Source organism: Cynara cardunculus (genome assembly GCF_001531365.2).
Source record: "Cynara cardunculus var. scolymus isolate 2C chromosome LG 13, CcrdV1, whole genome shotgun sequence".
Classification (NCBI taxonomy): domain Eukaryota; kingdom Viridiplantae; phylum Streptophyta; class Magnoliopsida; order Asterales; family Asteraceae; genus Cynara; species Cynara cardunculus.
In genome coordinates, this window is record NC_037540.1 from 34426018 (window position 1) to 34435522 (window position 9505).

Here is a 9505-nt window from a genome sequence, read left to right on the forward strand (position 1 = left end):
CATCGATAGATAAAAGGGATTATCATCAAATCACTGAGAGAGAGGATCAACAGTCTTATATAGAGTTCATACTTGCAAAGATTCATAAAAAAGACCAAGTAATGCGAATTTTTTAACCATTTCACTTTGCTTTTCATAACCGTTGTTCTTATGAAAACCAAAAAGATTAAAAGAACATTACAGTCTGCAAAAAGTGTTGATTCAAAAACACCCATTGAGATTCAAAAACAGCAAAACAAACCAAATAATTACCTGGAAGATGGATTGAAGGTTGAAGGACAGTGTAAGCAGAACGATTCGAGAAGACAAAAATCAAGACAAATTCGAGAACACAGTGTAAACCAAATATTCAAAAAACCTACAAAAAGATTCGAGAACACAGGTCAAATTTCGAATTTAACAAATGACAATTTAACAGGAAAACAATTGATTTACAGTAGCTATTTAACAGAAATTATAGGGCTAAGATTTTCTCAACAAATCAGTAAATAACAATACAAAATCTATACTAAATGAAGCCCTAAACCCAAAACCCAAAAGCAAAACCCAAAAATAAAACTCAAACAGATGAAATAACAGATGGAGAATGGAGAGCGAAAACCCAAAAGCAAAACCTAAAAACAAAACTCAAACAGATAAATTGTTCATACTTGAAAGCGATTGAGGAACGATTGGAGAGCGACGATTGAAGGCGATTGAACGATTTGGCGGTGGAAACGACGATTGAAAGCAATTGAGGAACGATTCGGCGGTGGGAACGACGATTTTGAGAAGGACGATGGACGACTCTTAAAGGGAACCATCTTGGGGAGTGAATCGTCGTCTTGGGAGCCGATAAGGGGAAGAGTCTTCTTGGGGGATGGGAGCCGGGTAAAGTGAAGAGGCATCTTGGGGGAGGGGAGGCGTGTGGAGGGAAGTGTAAGGGTATTTTGGGTATTAAAAAATTTAAGACTTTGAGTAAATTTGTTTAATAAGGTAGTATAGATATATATATATATATATATATATATATACGTTACCGCAATTTATATCTTTTTTTACGTAATGCATCTATATATATATATATATGTTACCGCAACTTATATCGTTTTTTTTTTACGTAATGCATCTCTATATGTATATACTTTACCTCAATTTATATCGCTTTTTTTACGTAAATATGCGTGCGGGTTTTAACCCGTACACATATATACGTACATACATACGTGAAGATACGTAAATATGCATACGGATTTTAACCCGTACACATATATACGTATAAATACGCACGTGAAGATACGTAAACATATGTACGGGTTTTAACCCGTACACATATTGTAACGCCCCCAGAACCCCGTAGCAATGATATTGTCCGCTTTGACTAACCTGCCCGCTTAACCACAAAGCAGTAGTCGCACGGTTTTGTTTMTGGCAGCCGCACAACGCAAGCCCCAAAACGCGTCATGCTAGGATGAGGTATCCACACCCTTATAAGGAGTGCTTTGTTCACCTCACCAACCGATGTGGGACGGGATGTTACACCCTCCCCCCGTTAGGACACAACGTCCTCGTTGGGCCACATCGATCCGGATCTGGCTTTGATACCAATTGTAACGCCCCCAGAACCCCGTAGCAATGATATTGTCCGCTTTGACTAACCTGCCCGCTTAACCACAAAGCAGTAGTCGCACGGTTTTGTTTMTGGCAGCCGCACAACGCAAGCCCCAAAACGCGTCATGCTAGGATGAGGTATCCACACCCTTATAAGGAGTGCTTTGTTCACCTCACCAACCGATGTGGGACGGGATGTTACACATATATACGTATAAATAAGCACGTGAAGATACGTAAATAAGCTTTGCATGCCTCCCAGAACATCCACCGTTTCCTTTTCTCTTTAGCGGAGTTTAGGCAGAGGTTCTGGCTCAGATGCCGACAACAAAGTCCGTGGTGCGTAGAAGGAAATAAAGTTCGTATGGCCAGGTCGATAGAGGCAGCCCTATCGGTGACGAAGGTTAAATTGGGCACATCACCGATAAACTGCCTAAGCTTACGTAAAAACCATGTCCATGACGGGCCACTTTCTGTCTTCCCCACTCCCATTGCAATGGGTACGATACCATTGTTTCCATCCATGCCGACGGCTAAGAATATGGTGCCAACGTACGGCCCCTTCAGATGGGCACCGTCCATTATAAGAAGCAGTCTCATGTGTCCTAGAAACGATCGAAGCTGCAGATGAACGAGATTAAAAATGTAATTTCAGAACATAAAATTATGACAATAATTATAAAATATGACAAAATTATTACCGAACAACCGAGTGCGACAAACAACATGTCGAATCGTCCAAGTGGATCAAGAGTGATCTCTGTCACAGTCCCCGGATTTGCTAGCTTAAGATTGTGACAATAAACCGAGAGTAGGTTAAACGACAATTTCGGGGTCCCCCTCAACAGTTGCAAGGCATACATCTTTGCTCGCCATGCTTGATGGTAGGAGATGCTAATATTGAACCGTTGGTTCACATCTTCCATGATTTCTTTACCAAGGTACACTCTCCTACAATCCTTTAAAATGTCTGCCAGTATATGAACCAAAACCTTTTTATTCGCATTACGGTGGTTTGGGTGCACTTGGGACCTTGAACATGTGTGTTCATCGTGGAGCTTTCGTACCTGAAAAATACTGGTACCATCGATGGAAACAACCATCAAACGCCAATCACAGTCTGAATCTGAGTGACACACCACCTCGTACCAGTGTTTGGAAGATTTATTTACTTTCATCTGAAAGTTTTCATGAGCGCACTTTAATCCCATTGCGAGCTTAACTGCTTCCTTCGAGTCAAAGGTTTGTAGAACTTTGACATGGGATGTAGGGTGGTAGGAAATGTTTCCCTGTCTACTTTTGATAACTGGGTCCGAACAAGGTGGTGGGTCGGACATACCCCAAAAATTATTCCTTACCGGCATGATATCTTTAGAATCGGAGTTATCATCGTCTTCGGGTATGTTCAAAATTTCGGCAGCAACAGAAACATCTTCTGTCATATCTACCTCCCACAACGGTTTTGAAAATTCGGGAGACCGGATCGGGTACGGGTTGGGAGACTGCATCGGAGGCATGTTCAAGTCTTGAACAAAATAACTGTCAGGTTCAACGGTAACTTTTTTTTCAAGATATGAATTTCCCGCGCCATCATAAGGGAAGAAGGTGCTTCGATTTTCACCACTTCCACCACTATGGAAGAAAGTGCTCTGATTTACACCAGGAGCACAACCGGTAGGGAAGAGTGTGCTTGGACCATATGGGTTTGCACCGCTAACGTCGGGGAAGAGTGTGCTCACAGCACCGGGGTAAAAAGTGTTTGGACCGCCCGGGTTTGCACTTGATGGATTTCCTCCATAACCTCCATTGTCGATCACATACAGTGTCAACATTTCTGGTAAAGTTTGACGAATGGCGTTGTGGAGGATTACCACATCATCGTCGTCCATAAACTGATATAACGTATTTGTTTTAAAAAATAAATTGAAAGGGCCACGTAAACTTAACTTTTTCGTCACATGTTTGACGACCCCAGAATACGTTATTGGTGAAGACAAACGTATTGCACATGTGGGGGAGGTTATCGGAAGGTACTCTAAAACACCATTTATATCTTGGAATAAACCGCCACTTCGAAGATACACACAAACATCATCATTTTGACATGATTTCATGTTTTATGATGGTTGATTGTGTTTAATGGGTTAAGGGTTGTGAGAGTAGAATATATGAGAAGAGAAATGAAAGGGAAGGTGTGAAAAATTATGAAGTAGGGGGTTGGTATTTATAGTGAAATTGGAGGTAGAAAAAAATGAAAAAAAAAGATGTACGGGTTTATATCTGATTTACGAAACAAAAATCAGATAAAAATAACTTTTGCGTCTCCATAATTATAATGGTTTATTTTTAAACTTTTACCCATGAAATTTGGTTCTAAAAAAGTTAAAAAATACAACTTTTTAACTGAAATTTGGGGTATCAGTTTTATTAAAAATACCACAAAACAAAAAAAATAAAAAATAAAAGATTAAAAGATTGGATCGCCCCTGAGGGCGATGGGATAGTCTGGATCGCCCCCTAGGGCGAGGTCAAACTTCAGTCTTCGAGGGTGAACAGTAATCTCGTCTTTTAAGGCTGGATTTTTTTTTATTAGACTCTTTGTACGGATCGCCCCCCGAAGGCGATTTGGGTGGCCAAAAACACAAAACCTCTAAAAACTGGTTATTTTGTGGCAAAAGGTTGTATAAAATGGTTATTTTTATAATTTTCCCTTCAGAATATTAGTGAAGAAAATCTTGAGGTGATTGAGATTTCTTATAAAAACAAATTATTGATTTATTTTGGTGTGACATCGGTAATAAGTATTTTTGAGTGTTTGAATAAACAATTTATATCGGTATCAAACCGGTAATAAGAACTTTTTGAAGAAGTTAAACCATTCTGACTTATAATAAGTTGATAAGTGCTTTTGTAAAAAAAACATAGGTTGTTCCAAATAAGCAATCCTAAACACCCCTTTAATATATGTGTTTATCAACTGATTTTATAAGGTTATAAGGAGCTGTTTACCAAACGTTTACTCGGGTAAGCGCTTATTAAGTCATATTAGCTCATCGGATGAATATGGTAAGAACAAAGAATCTTACCCGGCAAGAGCGAGACAAAGACCATGAGTCTTACCCAATAAGTGAGAACAACGACTCATATCATGGTAAGCACTTACCAGGTAAATTGTTGCATGCGATCTTGTTTTTGTAAACTAAAATCTTACCCGATAAGTATATAATTGTGTTAAATTTTATTGGTAAACACTTATCGGATAGGTATTTGATAAACAACCCCTAAATAATTATATGGTTTAATAGGGAGTGCTTAATCTTGAATATATTGTTGTTAAAAGTGAATTACACTTGTGGTCTATATGATATGCCTTCTTTTGTATTTGTTCTTTAAAATACATTAAGACATTTTTTGGTTAGCTTATTATCAAGTTTTTATTTGAAAAACTAGTTTTCAATTATAACTCTGTTTAATATTAATTCTCGTTTATAAGTAATATTATTATTACTAACATTAATTGAAATTCTTTAATTCATTTTAATTANTATTATTTATATATTATTATTATTATTTTAATTATTATTTAATATATTTAGTTATCAAAAAACAAATATAATAATTCTAAAAATATTTATGTAAGTTATATAAAAATTAAAGTTATAGTTATTTTCTTTCGTATATAATAAACTTGCTGACATCACTGTTGGATTGTGGCCACAGTCTTACGACTGTGGAGATTTCAAGAGAGATTCGAAAAAGATCTTCCTATTTTTGGTTGCATGGAGGCTTCTAAAGCTTAAAGGAAGACCGAGCATTCGTGGAGGAGGAAGGGGGAAAAGCTTTTTATCTTAGAGTTTGTTTAATTTCAAGTCTTTTAATTTCTGTCTATTGTCTTGCCACTGCAACGACAAGTTCAAGTTACATTTTAATGCAAGTATTTCTCTACTTCTACTATTTTATTTTTTTCATTGTGAGCTGAACACCTTTTTGGGTGTGAGTATGAGTCAAACCTAAGAATAGTAGACAACACTTGGGTGTTGACAATATTTATAATTCTTAGGCTTGGTCATTTGAGTTAAAGATTTAACTCAATGCTAACAAAACCGATCACTTGGAAGTGTTAGTATTAGATCCTAGATCTAGAGAATAATTGATCCCATAAGGGGCTTTGAATTATGAAGAGTAAATAATTGATCCCTTGGGATCATTGATTCTCAAGATGAGCTCTGTAACATGGGATAGTGACCTACTTTTGTGTTCCACCACTAACCATGGAAATTGAGTCTCCCTTGTCGTCGAGAGGTGTTGTTTTGGGTATTGATTTTTATCCATATTTTTCAGTGATATGTTAGATATGGAGTATTTTCCATTATTTACGATTTGGATATTAAATCGTGTTTATGTTTTGAGCATTTAATCTCATTCACTTTTCGGTGAGTATTGGACTTTGATTTCATGAATAAAATGACGTTCCGATAAATGAGTTTTCATCACAAAAAATAGTGGTGTTTTGGAAAGGATGTTGCTTTTGTACGAAACGCATTTCATGTTGGAAACTGTAATTTAAATAACATCTTTCAGTTTTACCACTTTCATATTTATGATGAAAACTGCTTGAACTCACTAGGCGTTAAGTCTAACCCTTTTTATTTGTCGGCATGTGATTCAGGTCTTCGTTGATGAATGGTACTTGTGACACGATGAAGAATTGAGTATTCGTTAGAGGCACGAGAAAGATTTAACAAGTTGGAGATATCTTATGCATTTGAAGATAGCAACTTTATTGTGTTTTAGTAGCGCCAGAACTTAACCCAGACTTTATTGTAAGGCTTGGTTTTCATTCGTTGATGTTAAATCTAGATTTCTAATTTGTGATAATCAAGTATTGATTTGTGTCTTATCAAAAAATTTAAATTAGTCGCTCTTTCCAGATTTGAAGGTGTTACATAAACCTAGTTCAGCGAGTACTTGTAACTCTCTAATACTTGTTTGTGCTTGTTTAGGTATGGATTTTTAAGCCTTTGTGTTAAGAATCTTGTCTCGAATTTGCTGCAGCATGTTCTTCGGTATTTGCAAGCATCTTTTCCTTTAAAGTCTTTACATTCAAGCATTTTACTTTCAAGCTCTTTACATTTCTACCATTTACTTTTAAGTTCTTTACATTTCTGTCATTTTATTTTTATACACTTTACGTTTACGTCATTTACTTTGATGTCTTATTTTTATTGCAAAGCGATGATGGGTTAATCATCCTAGGTTGGGTGTAACTGAAGGTTGGGAGATTAAGCCAACCGTGCATGTGGATAATTACTTTCGTGCTACTATCAGCTCCACTATTCATCACTTCTTGATCTTTCATTTAAATGGTTTTTGACAAATTGACACATTTTATTTCATTTAAATGAGTCGAGCTTATATAGAAGACAATGCAAAGAAAGAGAATTAAAGAGTTGTAGAATGCTACAGCTTGCTGCAACAACTGATAATTACATTATATGGAAAGAAGGAAAAGTCTAGTACCATTCTTGGATTTGTACTCATTGTTAATATGATAAAGGTACTGCCAATAAGTATCTAATTGCACTTGAAAATAAGGTTGTTCAATCTAATAGTGTGATGTTGAGAATTATGTCTGCAACAACCTCAAAGTTGTTGTAGCAAGGTTCTACTCCACTTGCGTTGGAATCTCAATCAGATCTTACACCCATATTTTTTATTATTATTTTTATATCTTTGTAGTTGTTAAAGAATCTCACCAAACCATTTGCATCAAATTCACCCTCTGAAATCTTCTTTTAAGACTAACTTTCTTAAACATCATTTTCATCTTTAGTGAGGTTTAAACCCTTGACTTCCTAGAAGAACAAAGACTACGATACCTTTAGACCAAATGCTTTGGTAAAAATTGCTAAACTTGGATTCTTTGTTCGTAGGAATTTGATTTACTTTATCAAATAAATAATATTTATACAAGATAATATATGACAGAGAAAACAATAAAATAAAATAAACTATTATATTTTATAAAAAAATATGTTTTTCACAACCATAACATCAGTTTTATTTTCTCCTTTGTTTCACACTCTACGTAAGACTAACATACGCGTTTGTATTTTGCATTCTTTCTTATACTTACGATGTATTTTTGAATTTTGGAAGAAAAGTAAATACAAGAATGAAATAAAAAAGACAAAGAAACGTGATGAAATAAAATAATTTTCATATGTTTAAATAGGATGGAAATAAAAAACGTCATTTTATAAATATACTTTTATCTGATTCCTTTCTTTTCTCTCATATAAATTTTAGATAATATGTTTTTTTTTTCAATTTTCCCCTTCCTTCGTAAAAAGCAGTTTTGAGAACACAAGTTTATTTTCAGTTGTATTGTATGGGTAAACAACTAATATATATATATATATATATATATATATATATATATATACAAGTCTTTGGATAAGTTGGTTTTTTCTAATGATAAAAGAATACGGACTTTCATCTAATCATCATGTTCATTTATCCTCGTCTACTTTTTTCTTCACTTTCACAAACTTTTACATACCTCAAATAACTTCATATGCATTAATTTGTTAAAATTTCAATTATGATGTTGAAATTAAGTAAATAAAAGTAGATTAAAATAGATGAAGGTTTGTGAGTGTAGGTAGATGTAGGTGAATGAATGTAGATGAAGATTCGTATTTTCATCATTCTTGCCAAAAAAATTCAATCTCATGTAATCCCAAGTTTCCGACCTTATATATATATATATATATATATATAGATATACAGACAGACAGATAGATAGATAGATATATAGAGACTAGAGAGAGAGAGGAGGAGGAGGAGGATCATGCGAGAACTTGGCCAATTTGCAGGAATGTAAGAAGTTCCAGGATCATATATTAGTACATAAGATTAGTGATGGCCAAACTAGCACGGCCCGGGACCGGGACCGGCCAAGGACCGCCCCAGCCCGGGACCGATAAGGACTAAGGCTGTAAACGAACCAAACGTTCAGCGAACCGTTCGGCGGGAAGTTCGTTTATGTTCGTTTATTTAATAAATGAACGAACATGAACATTTTTTTTGTTCGTTGAGTTAAATAAACGAACATGAATAAGAGTCTTTTTCGTTCATTTATGTTCGTGAACGTTCGTTTATATTCTTTTGTTTATGTTTGTTTATATATTAAATTTAATATATAATATTTTATTTATTTATTTTGAATTAAAATAATATTTATTTATGTTTGTTTAACCCGTTTGTTTATGTTCGTTTAGCCCGTTCGTTTATGTTCGTTCGTTTACGTTCGTTTAGCATGTTAACGAACGAACATAAACGAACACGAACACACCTTATTTCTAAATGAACGAACATGAACACAAAGATTTTCGTTCGTTTACCGTTCGTGTTCGTTCGTTTGTTCGGTTAAGTTAAACGAACGAACATGAACAAACCTCCGTTCGTGTTCGTTCGGTTCGTTTACAACCCTAATAAGGACTGGTTATAGGACCGAAATCTGGGACCGGTTATGGATTTGGGGTGTTTCACGGGACCGGGACTGGTTATGGCACCGGGTATGGATCGGCCCGGACCGATTTTTAAAAAATGTAGCTGTTTTTTAAAAAAATATAGTCGTTATTTTTAAGAAAACTAGTCGTTTATCACCCTTTTTTTGGCCCTTTTTGTATTTTTTTTTACCTTCTAAACACTATATATAAGTATCTTGGTTGAGGGGTTTACATACCAAGTTCTTCTCGGTTTCTCGCTATATTTTGTAAGACAATGTAATTTTAATCATAATAAAACACATTTTTAAAGTGTATTTGAGTGACCCAATTACAAATTTTACAATGTATTAAAAATATATACCATTAAAAAAATTAAAAAAATATATTATTTTCTAATGATC